The 25,546-nt window shown below is 48.2% G+C and overlaps 1 pseudogene across 1 annotated transcript; it reads right to left on the reverse strand.

The window, feature by feature from the left end:
• Positions 1–10,443: 10,443 nt before the first annotated feature.
• On the reverse strand, positions 10,444–11,690 carry LOC311588433 (large ribosomal subunit protein eL6-like; annotated as a pseudogene). Its single transcript has 2 exons — positions 11,446–11,690; positions 10,444–11,268 (listed from the first exon to the last, which is right to left on the reverse strand). The product of its transcript is annotated as a large ribosomal subunit protein eL6-like (transcript).
• Between the last annotated feature and the right edge of the window lie 13,856 nt (positions 11,691–25,546).

Raw genomic sequence — 25,546 nt, forward strand, 5'->3', positions numbered from 1 at the left:
GTTTTCCGCACAAATGTGGGACCCCGTGTTCAGATCCCCAGAGACCCATGTAAGTGTTGGGTGAGAGTAGCAGCTTGCCTCTAGTTCCAGCTCCAGAACCAGAGCAAGTTGGCCTACAGGACTAGCGATATCAGTGAGCTCTGGATTTGATTAAGAAGCCTGCCTCAGCAAACTCGGAGGAAGAGTTATGGAGGCTGACTCCTAACATCTACCTCTAGCCCTCAAATACACACATACTTACACGTGCACTTAAGCTCACACACATGTGCACCCCCACACATGCCAAAAATGCATCTATACAAGCACACCACACACATACACATACCTGAAAAATGAAAGAAAAAGTGAAAAAGAGGGAAAATGAGTGGAAAATCTGCATTCTCCTCACCGCTTCCTCATATACTGAGATGTGAGCAAGCAGCCCCGCACTCCCGCTGCCATGGGGCTTGCTACCATGCCTTCTCTACCATGAGGGATGGTACCTCTCACACCACGAGCCAGAACGCATCCTTCTTCCTATGCCTTGCTTTGTCACAGTGTCAGGGAAGTAATCAGTTAGGCTGCAAGACTTAAACCCCAGGGATGAGGAGGAGGGAGAGGAGGAGGGAGAGGAGGAGGGAGAGGAGGAGGGAGAGGAGGAGGGAGAGGAGGAGGGAGAGGAGGAGGGAGAGGAGGAGGGAGAGGAGGAGATCACCAGAGGGGCTTCGAGTTCTGGGAAAGATGAAAGAGGAGAAATGGGCCTTGACCTGTCTGTCCTTGGTGTCTGGGAGCAGTGTAGGTGATATGTTTCTATGTTCTATGGCTAATTCAGGCCATAAAGATGCTGGAAGATTCTTTGAACCCTTGGAGAAGAGGCCACTGTGTAGAGGGAGGAAGCTTGTAGGCAGGGTAAGAATTAGCAGAGAGAGGATCAGAGGTAGAAATAGACTCCAGAAAATGGCCTGTTTAACTTGGATGGGGCCATGTGGTTCCTAAATTGCCCTCCTCCCCTCTCTCCACCAGGCTGACTAGATGCCACCACTCAACCCAGCTGCAGTCACAAGCCCTCTCCTTTCCGCCTGACACTCTCCCCGCTCCCCCAACCTGCCTCCAGCCAAAGGACCACTTCCCGCTTCCTTGGCACCTAAGCTGGAGTGCTCTGCCAATGGAGCCAAAGTGAGATTGATTTTGGAGGTCAGCCCTGCTGGGGATCTGAGGGCGATCACACGACTTCCTCTCTGAGGAGGTCACTAGGAACAGTGTGCAGAGGCTCCTCTGGGAGAGAGAGAGTAGTGAACTCCAGAAATCCACACAGCTCTTCTCTGGAAAACTCTCCTCTTAACCCAGGAAAACCTCCTGAGTTAGTCAGACTGGACCCCCGTTACATGGGGGCCCTGACCTCATTTCTCTCCAGGGAGACATGGGATGTTGTTTTAGGACTCATTGAGATTTTAGGGTTCGAGGTAGAAAGGGATGCTGGCTGAAGAAGGTGTGTTCAGGCTGTTATGGGGGACCATAAGTCTAACAGGAAAGAGACGCCTTCAGAAGGTTCTAGGAGTCTGAAGGAGTCCATTTCGTGTTGCCGAGGTTGGGGACCTCATAAGGAAGAGGGCTTTGTTCCTCTCACAGCACTGAAGGTCAGAGGTCTAAGACTTAGTGACCTCACTCCTTGACTGCTTCACTTCATGGCATCGTAGGAATATGAGCTAGAGACAGAGATGGCGTGGTGAGACAGGGAGCCGGAAGAAAAGGAGAGTGGGAGCCACGTTCCTTGATGCTCAACACCCCATTTCTGAAAGGTCTCACTACCTCTTAGCACTGCCACGCTGGGGCCCAGTTTCTAACACATGGGTACCACGGAGCACACTAATCCGTGTCCATCCCGGCGGGGTCCACAGCACCATCATTGCTTCAGGTGTCATCGGAAAGAAGCCATCTTCTCTTGGATTGGACAGGAAGACTTGAGGAGGGAATCACCGGGTGCTTAGCGTGGGCGTCCCGGGATTGGTGATCAGAGGTCTGTACACGGTTATAAACCGTTATAAACGTACTCACCGATGCATACATCTTCCCAAGACAGACGAAAGGAGGAGAGGGAGGATGTACCAAGGGAAGATTACAGACTAATTGAAAATTTGCTTTTCTTCCACCAGCCTGCGCCCTCTACTAGCGAGGGAGGGTGAGTGCACTTGGCAGCTCTCCTACTAGCAGAGCAAGCCAGAGTCTCCTCAGAGACTTGAAGCTGAGGTTTCTCTTTGTGGAATTTTACTTGTTTGTTTGTTTGTTTGTTTCCCCCCGAGACAGGGTTTCTCTGTGGAGCCTTGGCTGTCCTGGACTCACTTTGTAGACCAGGCTGGCCTCAAACTCACAGAGATCCACCTGCCTCTGCCTCCTGAGTGCTGGGATTAAGGGCGTGCGCCACCACGCCTGGCTCTCTTTGTGGAATTTGAATGGGGAGGGGGACAGCTAGGTAATTTTTTTTGGTAGCATCTCTAAGCCCCAGTTTCATTTTCCTTCTCTATTTTTATTTTTCTTCCACTTTTATGTATGTGGTATGTGTGTGTGCATGCATGTGGAAGCCCCAGGTTGATGTCATTTTCCATCACTGTCTCACCTTATTCATTAAGGCAGGGTCTTTCAATCAAACCCAGAGCTGACCGATATGGCAAGCCTTGCTAATGAGCTTGATCTGGAATCCTCTGTTTCTGCCTTTCAAATGGCCTTTTTTTTTTTCAGGGGGTGGGGGACAGGATATCTCTATGTAGCCCTGCCTTTCCTCACTTTGCAGACCAGGCTGGCCTCAACTCACGTGCTAGGCCTGTCCTTGTCATTTATGTGGGTCCTGGGTATTCGAATGTCCACCCTTCTTCTCGCCCAGCTCCCCAGTGCAGGCCTCACTGCGTCCTCAGTGACACACATCTGCCGGTCGTTTGAAGAACCCAGTGAGATGATACATGCAGGGCACATCCCAATCAATCACTGGGTAACAGCCAACAGTAATTATTATGAGAGGACCGAGTGAGCTGGGCTTTTGGGAAAAGATATGAATTATACTACTTCTTATTTAAAGCAAACAAACAGTAAATACGAGTAGGGGAGACAGTAGCAGCCACACCAGGCGGTAGGCTTCCCGCTGTGACCGCCGGAACACAGGGCCGTTTCATCTTGCCAGCGGCTCACTTGTAGCGCTAGAGAGTATTAACCAGCCACTGCTCTGTGCTGGACCCTGGTGAAGGAGCTGAGGGTTCAGTAGCCAATAGGCGATGCCCTTGGTCCCTTGGAACAAACACAGAGGGATTTATGTGCAGCAATTAAACCAACGGAGTCATTTCTGATGGTAATGATGGCTCTGGGAACACTTCCCTTCTTGGGGAGCGCAGCTGCCAAGCCCTTGGGGGCCCGAGGCCACCATGCCTGCCTGTGCACACACAGGGCTCCTGGGCCAACCTTCTGGCTGATCACACTCCATGGCCTTCAGGTCCTCTGGGAAACAGAGCACCTCTGAGTGTGGGTGAGCCGTGGGAGGTATCGGATCCCTCCTTCTGGGAGCGTGCTAGCAACACTTATATTTCGAAGGACCTCTTTGCCATAAAATATAGATATTTCCATCCCACTCAGTGCTTTCCTGTGCCTCCCACTTGGGCTGGCCTCTCTGCTATTTGAAGGCACTAATCACTTGTAGAGAGTCCTTGGGAGTCACATGTTTATTAGCTAAACAGGAATATGCTAACTCTCTCTTTTTCCCCCCCCTCTATGCAGAAAAGGCATTTCTGGAAATATATATCACGAGCCAAGGCCAAGTGCCCGGAGGTCAGGACCAGCACTGCCTGCCAGGTCTTTCAAGTTGATTCGCTGCCACCCAAAGCTGGCATGCCTGAACTTCGGTTCTGTGGCACAGGAAGCTCAGTGTCCCCTGAGGTCAGGAAGAAGCCCACTCTCTCTGGAAGTTGCCAGTTACACAACTGTGGGCAAATCACTGTCGTTCAGGCTCAGTTTTCTCAGCTGGAAATGGGATGTTTTGAGGAGAGAAAACAGGGAAGATGAGTCTCCTGTTTAACTTTTAAAATATATTTTTTATTCTATTTTATTTTTATTTTTTGGTTTTCCGAGACAGGGTTTCTCTGTGTTAACAGCTCTGGCTGTCCTAGTCTCACTTTGTAGACCAGGTTGGCCTCAAACTCACAGAAATCCTACTCGCCACTGCCTCCTGAGTGCTGGAATTCAAGGCATGTGCCACCACGTTTTCTTTTTAATTATGTGAGTGTGCGTGTTTCTGTGTGTGGGTATGTGCCTGTGAGTGTAGTTGTTGGTGGAAGTCACAAGAGGACGCTGGATCCCCTGGGCTGGAGTGATAGGTGCTTGTGACTGACTTGATGTGGATGCTGAGATCCGAACTCTGATCCTCTGCAGGAGCAGTGCTTGCTCTGAATCTCTGAGCCGTCTTTCCAGCCCAGCTCTCTCATTAGCTTTAATAGTTAACAGCCTAGAGTTACTTGATGTCGATTGTTCCGCATTACAACTCTCTTCCCACGTGCTTCTAGGTTGTGTCAAGTTGACAGAACTAACAGCCACAGTGGCTCTTACCTGCTAAGCTGTCTCTTCAATCCTAGACTGTCTGTTCTAGAGACCAGCTAGGGGAATCTTGTCAGGTGTTTGTTTAATCATAATGATAACAGGTATCAAAAACACAAAACCAAAGCCTAGTATCAGGTGTCCTGTGGCCCCAGGGCCTGCCAGGAGACAAGGAGAGGCAACAGAGACAGGGAGGGAGGCGGACCTAGGGACATTCTAGTGAGTGTAGTTGAGTGGGTGTGGCAGGGACTCCCTCACCATCACACCATTTATTAAGTTGATCTGTGTGTCTTTTCTTTCTTTCTTTCTTTCTTTTTTTTTTTGGTTTTTCGAGACAAGGTTTCTCTGTGTAGCCTTGGCTGGAACTCAAGGCCAGCCTGGTCTACAAATCAAGTCCAGGACAGCCAGGGTTCTTGTTAAACAGAGAGACCCTGTCTTGAAAAAAAAAAAAGTTACAGCCAGACATGGTGGTTCTCACTTGTTTTTGTTTTTTGAGACAGAGTTTCTTTGTATAGCCTTGGCTATTCTGGACTCACTTTGTTAGACCAGGCTGGCCTCGAACTCACAGGGCTCCACCTGCTTCTGCCTCCCCAGTGCTGGGATTAAAGGCGTGCGCCACCACTGTCTGGCTGATCTGTATGTCTTACTGGAGTAGCTTTCTTGTCTACTCTCTCTTTCCCTCCCCTCCCTTCCACCTTCCTCCTTTCTCTCTCTTTTTTCTTTTCTCCTTTCTTTCCTTTCTTCCTCCTTTTCCTCCTCTTTCTCTCTCTCCCTCCCCGTCATTCTTTTTCTCCTTCCTTTCTTTCTACAGCGCATCATGTATCCCAGGCTGACCTTGAACTCCATAAGTAGCTAGAGATGACCTTGGACTTCTGACTCTCCTGCCTCCACGTCCTGGGTGCTGCTATTGTAGATTTGTGCTGCCCAGTTAGGGAGTGCTGGGGACTGAGCTCCAGGCTTCTGCGCAGCCATGTGAGAACTCTGCTGACTGTGTCCTTGAATCGCTCCTCTATGTTCTCAGCTTCATGCTGAGGGCCAGATGCAGAGCACAGCTCAGCTAGCGCAGTGGGAGCACGCTCTGTCATCTTTGCAGCTCGCTCCTTTCCCAGAAAGCTGTCCTGCTTTCCTCTGGCCCTGGCTGCCCTAGCCATTCCAAGTTGCCTCCAGTCTCAACACCAGCCCACTCTTGTCAGCTGTGTTCCCTGGCTGCAGCCTTTACATGGATGCCTTCCTACTCCCATATTTTATTATGCTCACCCTCAGCTTGAAGGGCCTTCCTCCGTTCAGCAAGGATTCTGCATCCCCAGCCCAAGGCCATCCCTTTGGAGAAGCAGCCAGTGGTCTCTCGCATGGTCCATCTCCTACTTTCCTTAGCTGTGAGCACTGATGTGGCCTTTTTGCATTCTCCTGTCTATCTGTCTGTCTGTCTCCCTTCCCCCCTCTACCGTGTGTGTGTGTGTGTGTGTGTGTGTGTGTGTGTGTGTGTGCATGTGCTGGAGTGCATGCATGCCTGTGAATGCACATAAACCTATGTATGTGTGTGGAGTCCAGGGGCCCATCTTGGCTCTTGCTCCTCATAAGCTGTCCATCTGAGTTTTGTTTGTTTTGGTCTATTCATTTATAGCATGAGCGTGAGAGTGTGTGTGTTTGGGGAGGTATTCCTGTGTGTGTGTTTGGGGGGTGTTCCTATGTGTGTGTTTGGTGGATGTTCCTGTGTGTGTATTTGAGGGGTGTTCTTGTGTGTGTGTGTTTGAGGGGTGTTCCTGTGTGTGTATTTGAGGGGTGTTCTTGTGTGTGTGTGTTTGAGGGGTGTTCCTGTGTGTGTGTTTGGAGGATGTTTGAGTGTGTATTTGGAGGTGTTCCTATGTGTGTGTTTGGGGGTGTTCCTGTGTGTGTTTGGAGAATGTTCGTGTGTGTATTTGGGGATGTTCCTGTGTGTGTGTTTGGGGGTGTTCCTGTGTGTATATGTGTTTGAGGGGTGTTCCTGTGTATGTGTTTGAGGGGTGTTCCTGAGTATGTGTGTATTTGGGGGTGTTCCTCTGTGTGTGTTTGAGGGGTGTCCCTGTGTATGTGTGTATTTGGGGGTGTTCCTGTGTGTGTGTTTGAGGGGTGTGTATGAAGAGGACAGAGGAAGAAATCAAGGTATCCTGCTCTATCACTTTTTACCTTATTTATTTATTTGTTTGTTTTGTTTTTTTTTTAGACAGGGGTTCCCTGGCTGTCCTTAACTCACTTTGTAGACCAGGCTGGACTTGAACTCACAGTGACCCACCTGCCTCTGCCTCCCAAGTGCTAGGATCAAAGGCATGCGCCACCACCACTCGGCCCACTTTCTACCTTAGTCCCTTGAGAAAGGGTCTCTCTCGTGTTGGTCAGGGTTCTCTAGAGGAACGGAACAGGCAGAATGAACCTGTGTGACAGAGTCTGTAGACAGGGGACCTTATTAGCACGGCTTACAGGCAGTGGTCCAGCTTGTCCAGCAGTGGCTGTCTACCAACAATAGGCCCAGTAGTTGTTCAGTCAGTGAGGCTGGATGTCTCAGCTGGTCTTCAGCGTACGTCAGAGTCCTGAAGAAGTGGGCTCTAATGCCAGTGAGGAAATGGGCTTGCCAGCAAGGAGAGCAAGCAGGCAAAGAGAGCTTCCTCCTTCCCTGTCCTTTATAGAGGCTGCGGGCAGAAGGTGTGGCCCAGATCAGAGGTGGATCTTCCCTCCATGAAAGATCTGGATTACAGGTGCATCTGCCCTCCTCAAAAGATCCGGGTTAAAAGCAGGTCCTCCCACTTCAAATGGCTTACTTAAGAACCCCCCCCCCCGACAATTGTACCCCTCCACTTGGGTTTTAGTTAATTCCACATGCAGTCAAGTTAACAAGCAAGAACAGCCATCATGCACATGGAGCCAGAGGTTGCCTGGCAGCCAGCAAGCCCCTGTGACCCTCCTGCTTCCCCACGGTACTGTGTTCCCAGTGCCCATGTCACTTCTGGCTTTATGTACAGGTTGCAGGAGTCTAAACTCAGAACCTCATACCCATGACTCGGCAAACAGAGCCAGATCCCCAGCCGCACCTTGAGCTTTGAGACAGGGTCTCTCATTGAAGGAGAGATCACCAAGTAGGAGAGACTGGCCCACCCATAAGTCGCAGGGGCCCTCCTGTCTCTGCCTCCTCAGTGCTTAATTATAAGCGCTTACTGCCGTGCCCTACTTTTAATTTTATTTTTATTATTTTTTAAAATCTTATGTGTCTGTAGCTAGGTGTATACATGTGACCACGTGTGTGCAGGAGCAGAGGGAAGTCAGAACAGGTGTCAGATGGCCTAGAACCAGAGTAATAGGTGGCAGTAAGCACTTTTAACCTCTGAGCCATCTCTCCAGCCCCAACATGCCACAGTTTTTTTGTTTTTTTTAAAACATGAGTTACGGGGATCAAACTTGGGTCCTCAACCTTCTGTATATATTTACCCCAAGTCCTTCTTTTCTGTCTATCTGTCTTTCATTATTATTATTATTATTATTATTATTATTATTATTATTATTATTATTATGTTTTTTGTTTTTTGAGACAAGGTTTCTCGGTATAGCCCTTGGCTGTCCTGGACTCCCTTTGTAGACCAGGCTGGCTTTGAACTCACAGCGATCTGCCTGCCTCTGCCTCCCGAGTGCTGGGATTAAAGGCGTGTGCCATCACTTTGGGCTGACAAGTCCCCTCTTCGTTACTGTTAAAAGCCAGAGCATTGGAAAGAGCTTGGTCATTGCTGCTTAAGAGGAGGAAGGGATGCAGTGATGAGTCTCTGGTACCTGGGCAACGATCTGCATCGAAAGCATCCCTGGTGGTGGGCATTAAGCCAGGGAGGGGCAGCTGGGGTGAGACTTGAGTTTCTCTCTGCCAAGAGTTGGCCTGAGGTACATGGAGCATTGTGGTGACGGGGATGCCCAGCCTGGGAAGCTTCGGGAATGTCTGCACGCAGGTGAGGTCATTTGGCTGAGCACCTGTAAAAACGAAAGGTGAGGTTAGCCACAGCTTGCCTCTCCTCATCTTGCTCACTGCTGGTGGGCTGTTCCCAAAACACTTGCCCGAGGTTGGGTGACCTGGCATTCATTTTGTTAAAGCTCCAGAAGTCCGGCTTGACGTTGGCGCTGAGTGTCTAGGCAGTCTGAAAGCTTGGGCTGCCTGGGCCACCCGGGGACTTTCGTTCAGTCTGGGTGGAGATAGAGAGGGCATTTGTTAAAAACTTTCCCAGCTCATTCTGATGTGGAGTCAGGTCTAAAACACTCTGCCTAAGAGCTGGATTCCTACTCCGTTCACTGGCTTGTGTGTGTGGCTGTGGGGGTGTGTGGGTGGGGGAGGATGGGAAGGTGGGGGTGGGGTGGGGTGGGGTGGGGTTGGCTTGTTGGGAGCCCTGGGTTCAGGCCAACCAGTGTGGATTCTTAATATCTGCCAAAAGATCAGACATTAAAGTTTTGGCTCCTAGCCCCCGGTGTTGTTGGGAGGCAGTGGTGTGAGTTTTCCTGGGGTGACATGAACTAAAGTCTATTTACCACAGATAGGCACTGATGATGACCCAAAGAATGGATCTGTCCAAGGATAGCTTAGCGAACTGATTATTTTATTAGCGTTACTTATAGGTGGCAAGCTGTTGCATCATCAAAAACACACTGGCATGGCGACAACTCAGAAAAATTGCATACACTGGAGTTCTCTGCACAACTAGAAGGCAGCTCCATGGAAGACTCTCTCTCCCCAGCAACTATTTACTGCTTATGATTATGGAAAAAATTATTAATTCTTTGAGAATTTAGAACATCGTATTTTGATCATTTTCACCCCTTTCCCAGCTCCCCCAGGCCCATCCCCTGACAAATATATAAACTCTTACTTATTATCACTATGTGTATATGTACAGTGTGTGTGTGTGTGTGTGTGTGTGAGAGAGAGAGAGAGAGAGAGAGAGAGAGAGAAGGAGAGGAGAGGAAGGAAGGGAGGGGGAGAGAGAGGGAGGGAGGGAGAGAGAGAGGGAGGGAGGGAGAGAGAGAGGGAGGGAGGGAGAGAGAGAGGGAGGGAGGGAGAAGAATGCTGGTGCTCAGCTCTGTCTGTCTCTGAATCTCCTTCCCTCCCTCCCTTCCCCCTCCCTCCACTTTCTCTCCCTCCCCTCCCGCACTTTGCCTGTGTCTATGCATGTGTGTGTTTGTGTAAGGGTGTGGGCACACACGCATATTGTTCACGTAGAGGACAGAAGTGGACACTGGTGTCTTCCTCCATCGCACTCTTCCTTCTCAGACAGAGTCGGTCACTGAACCTGGAGCTCACAGATTTGCCAGCCAGCCCCAGGGAGCGCCCTCTCTCCACTTTGCCAGGCACGAGATAGGTTTGATTCCCATTTATCATCTTATTTTATTTTGGAAGGGTCTTGATTTGTAGTCCTGCTGGCCTGGAACTCACAGAGATCTTTCTGCCTCTGCCTCTGCCTCCTGGGTGCTGGGATTAAAGGGATGTACCACCACATTCAGCTGCCTCCTCCTTGTCTTCTTCTTCCTCTTCTTCTTCTTCTTCTTCTTCTTCTTCTTCTTCTTCTTCTTCTTCTTCTTCTTCTTCTTCTTCTTCTTCTTGAATTTATTTTAGGGGGCTCAGTGGTCAAGAACACAAGCTGCTTTTCTAAAGGACCCAGGTTTGAGCCACAGTACCAGGGACGCACATGGTGCACACGCATGCAGGCAGAAACACCCGTACACACAAATAACAGCAAATTAAATTAAAATTAAGGTTTATTTTAGGGCTGGAGAGATGGCTCACTGGCTAAGAGCACTGGCTGCAGTTTTCAGAGGTCTCATGTTTGATTCTCAGCACCCACATGGTGGTTTACAAGCATCCCACAAAACTCCAGTCCCAGGGGATCGATCCATCAACACAGAAAAGCAAGGTGGAGAGGAAAGGGTTTATTTGGCTTACACTTCCATATCACTGTTCATCACTGAAGAAAGTCAGGACAGGAACTCAAAACAGGGCAGAGACCTGGAGGCAGGAGCTAGTTCAGAGGCCATGGAGGGGTGTTGCTTACTGGCTTGCTCCCCATGGCTTGCCCAGCCTTTAAAAAAAAAACTTATGAAGCTGATTAATTAAGCCATTAGCAGTTTAGACCACCAGTTTGTGAGGACATACCTCATTTTTTCAGGGAGAACTGAGATCACAGGTAGCCCTGTAGCTTAGGAACAGCTTTGATCTTTGGCAAAATCTGTGAGTCCACAGTTTTCTGATCAGCCTTGGCTGTTCCGTAATCTTGTATTTCTCCTCTATGTCAAAGATCTCGCTCCCCTTGGAGCCTGGGCTTGCACAGCTCCTGTTTCTTGATACAAGCATCAGTCAGGTGTTTGGGGATTTTTAACCTCACTGATATCAATTTTTGTAAAGGTGTCGATGACAAACTTCTGGTGTGTTCATAGCAGAGGAACTCTGTTGATGGCAAACCGTCCAATCACAAGCAGCAAGCCGCCACCGGGTGCTTCAGGAAAACCACTCTCTTGCCCCGAGGCACCCAGGGGTGGCACACAGCTCTCTCACATGCTGACAGGGCTTTTTGTTATGGCTCAGCAGCTCCCAAGGCATATCCTCAGTAGGTTAGTATCTAGGCATTTTTCAAAGCTTCACTGCCTGGGTACCACCATTCTTGTCACCATCTTTGTGGCAGTAGCAAGGACCTCCTTTTTCTTCTTCTTCTTCTTCTTCTTTTTTTTTTTTTTTGGTTTTTCAAGACAGGGTTTCTCTGTGTAGTTATGGCTGTCCTGGACTCGCTTTGTAGACCAGGCTGACTTCAAACTCACAGTGATCCACCTGCCTCTGCTTCCTGAGTGCTGGCATTAAAGGCGTGCACCACCACACCCAGCTTTCTTCTTCTTTTCAACAGTAGAGTTTATGGCTATTTCCTTTTGTATGAGGCCTTTCTGGAGTACATTGCAGATCCGGAGTACCTGCCGATTCCTCTAACCAGGACAGGATTGCGGCTGCAATGGGGCTTTTTTAACCTTAGGGTCACTCTTTTTGGCTGCACCAGTGGCTGGGGTGCCAGTGGCAGCAGCATCACCGCCAGCCGTTTGGCTGTGTAGGATTTCTTCTTTGTGTCAGGCTTCTCGGCTTTTTCACCCGCCATCTTGAAAGTTGGGAAAGAGCTCAGCCTGTTTGTCTTGCAGAAGCCAGGATGACCAGCCTCACTCACAATAGGCTGGGGTCCTCCCATCAATCAGTAATTTAAAAACGGTCTGCCTATAGCCCTATCTTACTGAGGTATTTTTTCCCCCTCAGTTGAGGCTTCCTATTCTCCAGTGACTCTAGCTTGTGTCAAGTTGACACAAAACTAGCCATCACAGGATGTGTCACCCTCTTCTGGCTTCCATGGGCACAAAGCATGCATGTGGCGACATGCAGGCAAAATACTCCTACAAGTACAATTTTTAAAAAATTAAAATTTATTTTATTTGTAAAATTATGTGTGTGCAAACATGAGTGCAGGTGTCTGTGGAGGCCAGAGGCTGGATTTCACTGAGCTGGAGCGACAGGCAGTTATGAGCTGTTCAGTGCAGGTGCTGGGAATCGAACCAGGGTCCTCTGGAAGGGCAGTACATGCTTCAGCCCATCACCTGATTTTTTTTTCTTTCTTTTTTGGTTTTTTGAGACAAGGTTTTTCTGTTACACAGAACCCTGGCTGTCCTTGAGCTCACAGAGATCCGCCTGCCTCTGCCTCCCGAGTGCTGGGACTAAAGATGTGTGCCGCTAAGCTCAGCTTACCTGTCTTTTTTTTTTTCTTCTCTTTTTAATAAAAGGGGGGTTCTGGAGTTTGAACTCACATCTTTACACTTGCGAGGTAAAACCTTTGCTGAATGAGCTATCTCTTCAGCCCCGATATCAACTTGCAATGTTCCGAAGATCACTGGGTCTACCCAAAGCTAACTTTCAAGGTCTCGGATTTATAGCCTTGAAGCAAGTTAAGTTACAGACCTAGCAGCTCTGGGGTCCCAGGTCTCTGCTTCTCCCTTCTTTCATTTATTTTGAATTTTTACTGGTACCTGGGTAGATGCGAATATGTTTTTTAAAAAATCCATGGCAAAGAAAAGAAGCAGTTAAGTGCTCAGTGCATTCTTTTGGTGATTGATAGCTTGGCTTTGGGTCTGTGAAACCCACTGAACACTAACCCATTGAAAACATCAGGAAAGCCTCGTCTTAGAAGCTGGGAGCTTCCCAGATCTTGGCTCCCGTTAGAATGCAACATGAAAGCGGCTATTTAAGTTGTGCTTTTGAAGTGGGCTGCAGGAGGAGAAGGAGGAGGAGGCAGAGCCTCCCCATCTGGGGATTGCTCCAGGTCAACCCACACTCTCCCAGCTACGCTTGTTACCTGGAAGAGATTTTCCCAGTGTGGCTTTATCGGAGGCTGTGGTGGGCAGTGGGACACACAGAGCTTTCCTTTGTGGGCACAGAGACTCTCTGTCAGGCTGCCCTTCGGAGGAGACATAGTGCCGATGACCACACCTCCGCAGGGAGGAGGCTGAGCAAGCCGTTGCCGAAAGGACCAGTAAGGTGCAGGAGCCACGAGGGTGGGCTTTGCTCCAGTTTGCCCTTTGTTTGTGTTCAGAGGTAGGGGCTCATCTTGCAGTCCAGTCTGGCCTCTAAGTTGCCATCCTCCTGCCTCACCTCTGCGTTTTTCAGATAGCACACGCTGGAGAGCTGCACCCCTGAGTGACAGAAAATGTGTGGTGCTGGGGGTCCGAGGGGGAACCGTCCCTGATACTCTTGCTTGGTAGCATTGCCTGGATGAGGTGGGCTCCGTTAGAGTCCTCGGCACCTCTTTCCCGGACAGTGTGTCTTCAGGAATGTTCTGGGGTTCTGTGGGAGCTCCTTCGGTTACATTGTCCCTGGTTTATAACCTTCCGTGGAACCCAGGGCCGTGATCGTGTGACACACCCCTTGGTCTTCAAGCAGTAGAGGTTCTCAAGTGCCCCGTGGGATAAATCCCTTTTCCTGCTTCTCCATGAGTCTCTTGCATGTAGAGACACACTGTTTTGGCTCCTTCCTTAGGTGGCTGAGGACTGGAGAGCACCCCAAGAGCTTTCTTAATTCAAGCATGTTTGCCTTGCAAGACCCACTATGTGAGTCTTACAACTTTCTGAAGCAGGTTGTCGCCCCCAAGCGTATTAGTTTATTTTCCCATTGCTGTGACAAAACACCTGGCAAGAAGCAGTTTAAGGAAGGGTGTGACTTGGTGGGACACGGTCTATCGCTGCAGGGGAAATAACGGTGCTCCTGCCTCGGCTTACCGAGTGCTGCGACAATATGTACGCACCACGTGTCTGGCCAGTAAGTGTTTATGATGTCACAAAATGGAACCAGTGAGCTGGGCCAGTCAGTAAAGGTGCGTGACACCCAAGCCTGATGGCCTGAGCTGGACCCTTAGGACCCTGAGGGTTAGGAGAGAATTGACTCTGCAGATTGTCCTCCGACTTTCTTATGCATCCTGTGGCAGATATGTGCACAAACCCACAAACAAATGTAATAAAATAGAAGCAGTGTAGTAAATGTTTAAAGTCTCTTTTGAATGTGTGTGTGTGTGTGTGTGTGTGTGTGTGTGTTTGTGTGTATGTGTGTACTAGAAAAGGCAAAGAAACTGTCGGCTGCTGGGTGAATACTTCCTGATACTGAGCGTGTCCGGATTTGCTGACTGACATGGACAGAAAACCGTGGCAAAAACTAGGATTCATTTGTGAGAAAAAGAGCGCAGAGATTGTCCAGTGATGTTTAGAAAGCATTGTTTACGAGTCACAGCTGGGGCTGGAGATACGGCTTAGCAGTTAAGAGTGCTTGGCACCTCTGTGAAGAAGGATCTGGTTTGCTTCCCAGTACCCAGTGTCAGGTGGCTCTTGACAGCCTTTAACTCCAGCCCCAGCGCCAAGGGATTTGGTGCCCTCTTCTGGACTCCACAGACAACTATGCTCACTCATGTTTGCATACACACACACACACACACACACACACACACACACACACACACACACACGAGAGACATGAGAGAGAGGGAGGGAGGGCTTTTAGCAGGGCTACACATGGATTTTTAGATATCTATCATCTGTCTGTCTGTCTGTCTGTCTATTTACTTAAGGTTTGAGACAGGACCTCACTATGTAGACCAGGCTGGCCTATAACTCATAGAGACCTACCTGCCCCTGCCTCCTGAGTGCTGGGATTAAAGGTGTATTCCACCATGTCTGCCCTAAAGATATGTTAAAAAATGATAAAGATCTGCGTTTTGTTCCTTTGAGGTTGTGGCCTAACTCCAGTGATGAAGGGACATTGTGGTTTTATGACGGGAACTTGTGCTGTGGCGAGGACACTATGGAGATGAATATTTGGCATCTGAGGTTAAAAAAAAAAAAGACATCAGTGACTCCTACGCGGAGTCTAGATCTGTGTTGTTGAAGTTCAGGACACATTTAGATAGTGCAGTCCTCATACCTCTCCCTTGCAGCCTGCTTACTTTCACACAGGCGTGTTTTACTAAAGGAACTCTCCTGGGGCAGAGACAACGGTGGAGTCCTCTATCCAGTGGTTTCCTCCCGCTAGGCTCTCACCCCCTGGGCCTCCCCTTCCCTCTGACAGTGCTGATGAATTTTAACTGTCACCTATACAACCTAGACTTGTCAGAAACTGGAGTCTCAATTGAAAGCATGTGTGTAGGTCAGATTGGCCTGTAGGCATGTCTTAATTGTTATTTGGCTCAGCCCACTGTGGGTGTCACCATTCCCTAGGCAGGGCGTCCTGGGTTGTTTAAGAGTTGGGGGGAACTTGCTCAGAGCTAGCAGGCAGCTTGGGTGCACGTTGTGTGCTGCTTTAAGCTCTTATCTTGGTTTTCTCATAGTATCGGGCTGTAAACGGTAACCGTGAGGCATATAAGACCCCCGTTTCCTCTAAGCAGCTTTTGGTCAGGACATTTTATCCCAGCAACAGAAATGGGACTAGGCCACTCTTTCACACCCAGAGGAGTGACTGCATGGGAGCTGGGACTATTGGTCACTGTGAGATCTCCAAAAGGCCAGTAGCCAGTCAGAGGGCCACCTGGGAAGACACTCTGTGCAGAGGCCTGGGGGTGACCAGCATAGCTGCGCTGGGGCTCTGCACATGCCTCCAGCCTTCCTGTCTGTCATTGCCCTCCATGTTGGCCTAGGTAGAGAGTATGCACTTTGCAGCTGCAGAGGCCAAGGCTCAACTGTCTGTCAGTTTCCCTGGGACCTGTACGGGTGCCTGGCAAAGCTTATAGAGGGGCCTTGTTGGTCTCACATCTTCCCCCACTCTGAGGGGTGAGAAACCATGGAGATGGGGTACAGGCACCTCCTCTGGCTATAGCTTTACTTGTTTTTGTTTTTTTTTGAGACAGGGTTTCTCTGTGTAGCCTTGGCTGTCCTGGACTTGCTTTGTAGGCCAGCTAGCCTTGAACTCACAGCGATCCACTTGCCTCTGCCTCCTGAGTGCTGGGATTAAAGATGTGCGCCACCACTGTCCGGCTTAGCTTTACTTTTTAAGCTTTCACTTATTCTTGAGTAGTCCACAGGTGGCTTCACAACCCTCCTTCTCATGGTGTCTAGGGCTACCAGGGTGCCCAAGGCTCCTGCCGTACCTCAACAGGCAGATATCTTGTCCTCACATGCTCCCAAGAAGAATGAGTACAGTGTATATTTAGAGAAATACCATATTTGTGTAACATAGTTTACATTAGCTTGTAACCTATTCTATTATTGTTTGCTAATCTCTTTTTCAAAAAGACTCATTTTTATTATTGTAACTTACGTGTGTGTTGGGAGTGGGGTTATGTACACATGAGTGCGCTGCCCACAGAGGCTAGAGGAGGGTTTAGGAGTAAAGCTGGAGACTCATGGCTTTTGAGCCACCCAGTGTGGGTGCTGGGAACTGGACTCTGGTCCTTTGTTCTGAACTGCTGAGCCATCTCTTTAGAGCGCTGCTTGTTAATCTATTATGTAAAATTTATGTTAAACCTTGCCATGAAATGCATTTGTAAAAAGAAAATTATACATATGACATATATACAATACACACAAATACACATATGCACAGAGACATAGAGACAGAGAGAGAGAGAGAGACAGAGAGACAGAGAGAGGAGGGGGAGGGAGAGACAGACAGACAGACAGACAGACAGACAGACAGACAGACACACACACACACACACACACACACACACACACACACATTTGCCCCTTGGCACTACCCCTGCTTTCAGGCACCAGCCATGCTGCTGCTGGACTGATTTCAGGTCGGCATGGGCTCCTTTAGAAGACCCCTAGGACTAGCTGAGGTGAGGCCCAGGTGGGTGGTGACACTGGCTCTGTCTGGAAGGTTTAAGATTTCAGAGAAGGGGAATTACTTACAGGTCTTTTGAGCAGGTTCCTAAACCTGGCTGTTCATGGAATTCATCCAGAAAGGAAAAACAAAACAAAACAAAAACAACAACAACAACAACAACAACCCCCCCCCAAAACCTACCAAAAAACAATTCTTAAAAGTCTACAAAAGCACAGAACCACCCCAGGCCCCCTCCTCAGGGCTGTGAAGCCAGTCTGCAAAGGGAAAAACAGAATCTACCAGAATCTTTCCCAGTAGCTCCTGGGCCCCAAGTGGAAGCGTTTGGAGGGCTCGTGGGCCAGGCTTGGGACCAGGCAGTGCCTCTACTCTTGGAGCACCTCTGCCCACTACAGGTAGCTCTGAGGCGTTCAGAATGGAAACCAAGTGCCTGGCAGCTCCTCCAGGCACCCAGCTGTATGCAGGGCCACAGTGACAGGCCCTGCGCTTGTTTACTGTGTGCTTACAGTGACAACTTCTTTGTCGAAACACACTCTGGGGAGCTGCCGCCCCCGGGCCTCTGTGTCATCTCTCTTTTATTGGAGGAGAAAAAAAGACCTGTGCTATTGTTCTTTGAGCTCTGGTTTTCTCAGGGCACTTTGTGCAAACAGCAAAGCCTGCTTTGTTGTCTGAGGCCAGGGAGGTAAGGCTGTGAGGAGAAAGTCTTTCACAGACTATAAAAGAGACACTCCATGGGCAGCAGGATGGAGGTGGAGGAGGGCTGAGGAGGGCCTGGAAACTGTCTTGGACACTTCTCTGCCAGCTCAGGCAAGGCTCTGCATGCTTCTGTATGAAGGCCATCTTGGGGGTGGGGCTGGTCCAGTTGGTAAAGTACTTGTCACACAAGCCCAAGACCTGGAGCTCAACTGGCAGAGTTCATGTTACAGAGCTGCGTGTGGGGGCATCTGCTTGTGACCCTAGACCTGTTAGGGAGACAAGCAAGTCCTAGGATGTGCTGGGCAACTGGTCTAGTGTACTCAGCTCCCTCCAGGCCAATGAGAGACTATGTCCCCCAAATTAGAGCTGTGTGATTTCTGAAGAATAACATCCAGGATTGGCCTATGGCTTATGTGTGCATATGAACAGACTGACAGAGATACAGACAGACAGACAAATTCTAAATATAGTTTTCCCCATTATTTTATGTTTCTTTTTTAACATATACATTTATATTATTACACATTAAAAACCCCTACATACAGCAGGAAGAATCATGAAATAATCAGAGATTATATAAATGTTGCATTCATAGTGATTTGGCTATTTGTATTTGGCAAACTGGAAGTAAACATTGTTCCTATCTTGTTGAGTCTAAAATTCTGAATGTAAATCAGTATCTATCATATCTCATCTCTATTATCTTAAAACATCTATCTAGATCTAAAAACATCTTAACCACTAAACAACTAAGTTTAATTGTAAGACTAAACTATGTGGTCTTCAACCCCATCAGAGCCTTGAGAAGGAACAAAACTTAATCACCTGAGTAAATAGAAAGTGCAGGTTAGTAGCTTCCAAAATGAAAAAAAATGACAGAGACAGTTTTCTGCTTGAACAGTCACCCAAAACTATAACATTGGAGCATCATCTTCAGCCTTCTGGCCCAGTATATCTGACAGACACATCTGTGAGACAGGAACTACTGAGGACTTGGTTACTCTGTCTTGACGGAGTTTGGCTGTCGACTCTGTCTGCATCCAAGCTTGCCCATTCTTAGGCAAATTCTGTCTGTGGTAGAAATGAGGACATTTTGCCCAGTGGCTGGTCTGCCACACTAGAAGCCATCTCCATAAGGAGGTTCTTTGATGCTCATCACTCATCATCTTCTTTGGGGTAGGCTGGGTGTTGCCAGTTGTTAACTTGTCTTCTTGTCAAAAAATCTTTAGAATATATATATATATTAAAAAAAATTTTTTTTTTGAGAAAGGATCTCACTATGTAGCCTGAAGCTCACTATGTGGTATATGTTGGCCCAGAGCTCATGGATATGCTCCTGCCTCTGCCTCCTGAGTCCTGAAAATAATGGCAACTGGCAAATGTTTTTTTTTAAGCAATATTTTTATTAATCCTTGAGAATGCCACCCAAAGCCACTTTGGCAGGCATGTGTCAAAGTGATGTTTTTGGAAAATGGGGTGCTTTGGTCTCACTGTCGTGTGCCCTTGGAATGAGCAGTGTGTTTTCTTGCATGCCACCTGCACCCCTCACCGCCTACAAGTGTGCACAGCAGCTGCTGCCCTCCTGGTATAAGCCAGGCGAGCAAGGCCCAAAAAGGAAGTCTTGGGCTCAGCGGTTGAGAGCACTAGCTGCATTTTCAGAGGTCGTGAGTTCAATTCCCAGCGACCACATGGTGGCTCACAACCATCTGTAATGGATCTGATGCCCTCTTCTGGTATTTGTGAAGACAGAGCACTCATGTACATAAATGAGTAAATCTTCAAAATATAAAAGTTCTTTCCTCAGCCTTCTGAAGTGCTCGTCCCTGGTTTGTTCCCATGGTGGCAGAAGTTGTTTGGTGTTCGAGCCCTTGCCTGTGGAGGCCGTCGGGAACCAATCACAAGTTGGATTTCCCTCTTCCCTCCTCCCTTTCTCTCCTATCCCCTCCCATTTATTTCTCTCATCTTTCCTCTCTTTTCCCTCCTTTCCTTTTTTATTTTTTATTTTTTGGTTTTTTGAGACAGGGTCTCTCTCTTTAGCCCTGGCTGTCCTAGACTCTTTGTAGACCAGGCTGTCTTTAAACTCACAGAGATCCACCTGCCTCTGCCTCCCGAATGCTGGCATTAAAGGTGTGTGCCACCACACCTGGCTCCCTCCTTTCCTTTTAAACTAGGTCCTGCTACACAGCCCAGGCTGGCCTGGCACATTCTGTATGGGCCAGAGTGATCTTGAACTCGTGCCAATCCTCCTGTGTTCAGCCTCTGGAGTCCAGGCATTACAGGCATGTGCAACTGAGCCCAGCTGCATGCAGAATTTCTTTCAGGAGGAGCACAGAGATATTGGATTCTCTGTGTACTCCACATGTGTCCATGCCTTTGCGTATATAATGAATTTAATATTTATTTACTATCGCTGTGTGTGTACTGTGTATGTTTCAGTGTAGGTGCCTTTTACGAACTGAGCCATCTCTCCAGTCCCAACCAGTGCTTTCTATTTTATATAGACACGTTTTGAGGACTTCGAACGTCACCCAAAGGGACAGTAAAGTGGCAGGGTGTGGTCCTGACAGACAATTTATATTCTAATCAATTTCTAATTTTTTAAAGAAGATCAGGCTGCAGCTGGAGCAGGGAACCTTCTGTGAGAACCACAGCGTGTCGAGGTCTGTGTGTACTCTACCTCTCTCTCCATATATATGTTTAAAATATTTATTTATTATCATTGTATGGCGAGTGTGTGTGTGTGTGTGTGTGTGTGTGTGTGTGTGTGTGCATGGCACAGTGTGAATATGGAGGCCAAAGGATAACTCTGTGGAGTCGGTTCTAGCCATCTACCTTTGCGTGGGTTTCAGGAATTGAAGTCAGGGCGTTAGGTTTTCTTCAGGCTTTCCACCACGGCCATCTTGTTGGCCTCTAAAGATCAGTTTTGTGTTGAAAGCCTACACTTGAGCCTCCATGAGAGGTAGCCATTAGTCTCTTTTTGATGGCTGCATAGAATTCCACTGCCTGTTGGACCTGCGGATGTTCGCACATATTATTCCAGTGTTCGAGAGAGGCGGAAGGAGCATGGCTTTGAGGCCACCTTGGGCTGTGTATGAAGTTCCAGGCCAGAGTGGGGCCATGTCATGAGATTCTTTTTTAAAGACAAACAAGCAAACAAACAGCAAACAAAACAAGCAACAGCAACACAACAACAACAGAAGTCCACATCATTTAACTCTCTCTGCTGTGGAATAGAGATATTTTCCCCCCCTGCTTTCTTCACTGCAGTGCTATAACTTCCCTCCTGCACTTACACTGATACCTATGTTTTAAAAATGGATTTATTTTTCTTTTATGCATATGAGCATTGGACTGCATAGATGTCTGTGCACCAAGTGCATGTGTGGTACCCTCAGAGGACAGAAGAGGGTGTTGGATCCTCTGGAATTGAAGTTATAGATGGCTGTAAGCCACTATGTGGGTGCTGGGAACTGAGCCTGACCCTCTGTAAGAGCAGTAAGTGCTCTTGACCACGGACCCATCTCTCCAGCAAACTGAGAGGTAGGACAGGTGGGTCATAGCATGTGTGCATTTTCTCAGTCTTCTTCTTCTTTTTTTAAAATTTATTCATTTTTATTTTAACTGGAGTTACAAACAGTTGTGAGCTGCCATCTGGGTGTTGGGAATTGACCTGGGTCTTCTGGAAGAACAGCCAGTGCACTTAACCTTTGAGACATCTCTCCAGCCCCACATCTTCTCAGTCTTAGCCGAAAAGCCGAGGAGCGTACGCGAACATCATAAAATCACACAGAACTGTTGGGTTAAGCCCACAAGTCCATTCCCAGGTTTACTCTACCAGCGGAGCTTGCGAAATACCCTCCCATGGTACGGACAGTCCTTTCCCTCTGAGCAGGACAGGTAAGGGGGCCTCCAGTTTGCCTCTGCATGGCTTCACTCTGGAGCTTTACTTTGGACTCATCCTGTCTCTTCTTTTATGAGCCACTTGATTACATCCAGTGCTTTCTGGAAAACAGAAGGCCAGAGCAGCAGAAAAAAAATACACGGTAATTTCTACATTGTTGGGTATGGCTTGGGTCCTGGGTCCCCACAGAAGTAATCTGGAGAAGCCACGTACAGGAGGAAAAACGGCTGGTTCTAGAAAAACAAAGGGGCTGAGGCTGTTTAGGAAACGGAACAAGGGGAATGGGTAGGGGAGTTTCTGAATGCTAAGCGTCTGTGTGTTTCTGAATTTACAGCAGCTGCCAGGCAGGTAATTCACAGCTGCAGACGTGCAAGGCTCAGAGCTCTGGGACCTGCGAAGTACCAACAGGTTTGGAGTGAGGGAAGGGCTGGTCTTCACTTCCAAGATGGTGCCCTGCATACTGCTGCCCATGACAGAAGAGGGAGAAGAGAGGGTGGGGGGAGTGAGAGCAAGAGAAAAGAAGAGGGGAGAGAAGGGGGAGGGAGAGAGAGAGAGAGAGAGAGAGCGCAGAGGGGAAAGGGGGAAGGGGGAAGGGGACAGCAATGCTACATACACAGAGAACGGTAGCCAGGAGAGAGGGTAGGTGGATGCAGGCCTCACACAGGGCGCGGCACACACGTGTCTCTGCAGCGCTACGCAATGGCTAGACAATGAGTCTAAGACACAATACTCAAAGGAAGTGATTTACAAAAACATTTAAGGATTCAGCAAAGTTTAAAAATTAAGTGAAGTATATGACTCAGTTCAATTATTGGCCTAACTCCCTCTTGCAAATGCCATTGCCATGTGGTTTTATGAGGCGCAGTGCTTGGTGAGAGAGGATGGCTGCAAGTGAAACGCAACATAAAAGAATTATGGTCCCTGGGCGGGAGAGATGGCTCAGAGCAGACCCCTGTCTGCTCTTCCAGAGGTCCTGAGTTCAATTCCCAGTAACCGCATGGTGGCTCACAACCATCTATAATGTGATCTGGTGCCCTCTTCTGGTGTGCAGGTGTAATGCAGGCAGAGCACTATATACATAATAACTAAATAAATAAATAAATAAATAAATCTTAAAAAAAAAAAGAATTATGGTCCCACGTGAGCTTAGTTTTAATGTATGCTCATATGTATGTGCATCTGTGTGTATATGTGTGAGTTGAGTGTGTATGTCTGTGTGTATATATATGTGTATGAGTATGTTTATGTGCGTGTGCGTGTGCGTGTGTGTGTGTGTGTGTGTGTGTGTGTGTGTGTATGCACGCGTGCAGGCGCGCATGTGTCTGGAACTAGAAGGCCAATGAGCTCCATGGAGCTGCTTATCTCCCTTTTCCCAGTGCTGGGATTACAGCCATCACACCACTCACAGCTTTTAAAATTACGCGAGTGCGCGCGCGCGCGCACACACACACACACACACACACACACACATATGTTGGAGAGATGGCTCAGTGATTAAGATCAATGACAAATCTTGTGGGTATCAGATACACATACGGTGTACAAACATACATGCAGGCACAACATTTATATGCATATAAGTAAAATAAACAATCTCAAAAACTAAGTGAATAAAATTAAACACACTCAGGAAAGTAGAAATAAAAGATTTCTTCATAAAATTATATATATACATATATATTATTCATTTCTGGGAAATTTAACACATATAAGGTATTTTGATAATATCTAATCTCTACTTCCCCCCTACTTCTAGGATCTCCCAAAATATTTACCTCCCGGCTTCAACTCTTTCTTTTAAAAATCAAAACCAAAAGGCCAGTGAGTCCAGTTAGTGCTTCCCATGTGTGCACGGGATGTGAGGCCAACTCCTGGGGCACAGGCAGCCTGCCACCGTCACATCCCCAGCGAAGAGTGGCTCGTCCTCCTCCGGCAGCCACCAGCTATCGATAGCTCCTGTCTGGGATGGGTGGGGCCCCCAGTGCACCTCCCCTGCCCATGCTGCAATTTCAGCTAGTTGAATTTTGTGCAGGTAGCCACAGATTCTGTGAGTTCAGGTGTGTGACAGCTATGCCATGTTCAGAGGACAGCCCGTTACAGGCTCCCCCCGCCCCACCTCATCTCCGTCTCCCGCTCTTACATTCTATCTGCCCTTTCTTCCCTTGGTGTTTCCTGAGCCATGGCTGGAGGAGGCTGATTGGATGTCCCAGCTGTGGTTGGGCATTCACAGTCACTGATTATCAGCACCTTGGCCAGTGTGAGTCCCGGCGTTAACCACTGCAGTAAGGAGCTTCTCTGATCCAGCCTGAGAGTGCCGAAATCAATGGCTACAAAGCCATAAATATTTAGAAAACAGTCTGACAACGTGACTGTTTATCAGAACAACTGTAGTGAGTTCCCCTCAAGGCTTATGATCCCCACGGCCATCTGTTTTAAGTCAAGTTTATAGTACCATGCACGACTTTCCTGCTGAGGAGGAGGCCTCCAGTCCAGTGAGAAAGCAGGTGGTTGTACCACTATTGCACCAATGGGCACAGCTTGACCACAGGCCGGTATTGCAGTGTGGCATGCAGGATCCAGTGTCTGGGTAAGATCACTTTGCTTTATGCTGCTGTGATAAACACTGTGACCAAAGGCAACTTGGAGGAGGAAAGGTGTTATTTCATCTTACAGCTTGTGGTCCTTTATGAAGGGACTCAGGGCAAGGACAGAAGCAGAGGCCATGGATGCAAGGAGAGGCAACTTACTGCAATATTCCCCATGGTTCTCTCATCTTGTTCTTTTAATGTTTAATTTAAAACTGCCTACCCCGGGGGTGGCATCACCCAGTGGACTGGACTCTTCCACCTCAATCATTAAAGAGAATGCCACACGGGCTTGTCTACAGGCCAGTCTGGTTGGGGCGTTTGCTCCTTTGCTCTATCGAGGCTCCTTGTTTCTAGATGATCCTAGCTTGGGCCTAGTTAACAACAACAACAAAAAAAATCTAAGTGGCACAGCTGACTGTAGGGGACAAGCACTGTCTCTGTAAGAAACACCATGTTGAAGTTCTGACTCCAGCCTGTCTGGAGTGAGTGGCTTCCTTCCCTCACCAGCAAACCAAAAAGGTGGATGGTGCCTGAGGTTCAAACACACACACACACACACACACACACACACACACACACACACACACACACTCAGGACTCTCAAACTCACTTTGTACTGTAGTGTCTGAACAGACAGACCCTCCCTGCTTTCCCAGCGCCTTGAGACCCAGGCTTTGGAATGTTCATTTAAGGGGCTTTGCCTCTGCTTGAATGTTGACTCTGGGAATAGCATCTGCAAGGCCCCTTCTGTCCGCCGGGCTTGGTCAGGTGTCTTATAGGCAGCAGTTGCCAGTGACAGGACATAGCCCCATCTCAGCCGTGCTGGTGTGCACTCGGCACCCCGTCCCCACAACAGTCTGACCCTAGTCTCATTACTGGGCTAGTTTTCCTACTTCCTAGGAAGTATATTATTGTATATTTTTGTACCCCAACATAGAGAGCAATGCAGTCAGAGGAATCAGAGCCACAGAACAAAGCATCAACTCCCTCATGCTGGGCTCAGCAGGTCTCTGAAATCTATCCATTGACATTCTCTTCTGGTTTCAAGTGGCACTGCACACCTGTGGTTCACACACACACACACACACACACACACACACACACACACACACACTCACACTCCACACACACACACCACACACACACACACACAGAGGCACTCACACATACACATAAAACGATGAATCACACAGTGTGGAAAACGCAAAGAAGAAAAATGAAATTTGGGCCATTCTGTTTATAGGAAAAACACTTGCTTTTATTTATTTATTTATTTATTTATTTATTTATTTATTCTGACAGACTTTCTCTTTCCTCTCTATTTCATCCTCTTCTCCCCAAGTCATTACAAGCTCTCTAAAACCATAGGAACGACAGGCCGTACGCCCAGCACGAGGCCGTGTCTCCTGCAGCCCTGAACTTCCTTGTTCTGGTCCACCTGTCTTATGCTGAACTGTCACT

This window comes from Acomys minous (assembly GCF_964271855.1).
Source record: "Acomys minous genome assembly, chromosome: 17".
Lineage (NCBI taxonomy): Eukaryota > Metazoa > Chordata > Mammalia > Rodentia > Muridae > Acomys > Acomys minous.